General features: G+C 45.6%; 1 protein-coding gene across 1 annotated transcript in view; it reads left to right on the top strand.

The window, feature by feature from the left end:
* The first annotated feature begins 838 nt into the window (after positions 1 to 838).
* The window catches only part of LOC103974855 (uncharacterized protein At1g66480), a 2,000-nt gene continuing 1,758 nt past the window's right edge, over positions 839 to 1,080 (top strand). The window contains exon 1 of the mRNA XM_009389756.3: positions 839 to 1,080. This exon is cut by the window's right edge and continues 575 nt beyond it. The gene's annotated coding sequence lies outside the window, so the exon portion shown is untranslated.

The following is a 1,080-nucleotide window of genomic DNA, read 5'->3' as shown; positions in this document are numbered from 1 at the left end:
CTAACAAAGAGTTAAATAAGCATTTAAATCAAAAGCCGTGTCATTAACCAGTCTCACTCTTGACTTCTTCAAGCGATGTTCCCCGAACCTGCTGCGGCCTTTGCTTGCTAACGACAAAGACTCAGCGCTGCAGCCATTTCAGGCCCGTCAATCACGGGCTTTGTTCCCCTAACACTGGGATCTTGTCCTCCTCCACCAGAGCCATGATAGTTACTGAAACCTTTCTTTTGGATAACCATGTAGTGGACGCAGTCATCCGGTTCATATTCAGTTACCAGCGCGAAAGCAGGGAAGAAATCTAAGACGGCAGGCAGCTGACATGAACACCGTTCAAAGATTAGGTCCCACTCGCTTTCAGATCGTATCTACGTACGTGAAGGCATGGATAAATCTAATGCAATAACCTCTCCTATATTTGGTAAGAAATCTGAATAAAAACTACGTCAAGATTTAAGAATATTATAATGTAAATAAAATTGGTCAGCATATCGTCATCCAGTGGTACCTGGTACACTAATATCAATAGCCGAAGGAAAGGGGTCACTAACTTCTTCCGGAAAAGTCAACTCGATTTCCATCAACGAGAGGTGGCAGGTGAGAGCCTATGTGAGACCTCCCTCCGTTGTTACAGAGAAAGAAGGAAAAGAGCTGATCGTGTGCTGACCATAAGAAACCTGTAATAAACTTTCATGGAAACGTGCTTTGACCATCACGCGTTGATCATGCATTACATTGCACCAGACACGCGATCGCTGGTGGGTGGCAAGTACTCGGTTTTCACTGCGGCAGTTAAAGGATCGGAAGGGAAGTGATCGTACTTACTGCGGAGGATGAGAAACTTCGAAGAGGAAGAAGACAATCGAGGTTTCATGTTTTGTGGTGGCCACGATAGAAAACCCACTTGTCATTTTAGGAACTCGTCAAACTTCCGGACATCTTCGTTTCATCCCAGTTCATTTGACTGACGACCTCCCACGTTGCTCACAGTCCACTTCTCTGTCTCTATATATCTCTGGTTTGATCTCGCTCCCCCCACCTCCCGTTCCCAATTCACTCCCCCATCCGAGAGGAAGAAGTAGA

Source organism: Musa acuminata, chromosome BXJ3-7 (assembly GCF_036884655.1).
Source record: "Musa acuminata AAA Group cultivar baxijiao chromosome BXJ3-7, Cavendish_Baxijiao_AAA, whole genome shotgun sequence".
Taxonomy (NCBI): Eukaryota; Viridiplantae; Streptophyta; class Magnoliopsida; order Zingiberales; family Musaceae; genus Musa; species Musa acuminata.
The sequence above is the reverse complement of the archived record's forward strand: the minus strand, read 5'-3'. Positions and strand labels throughout refer to the sequence as shown.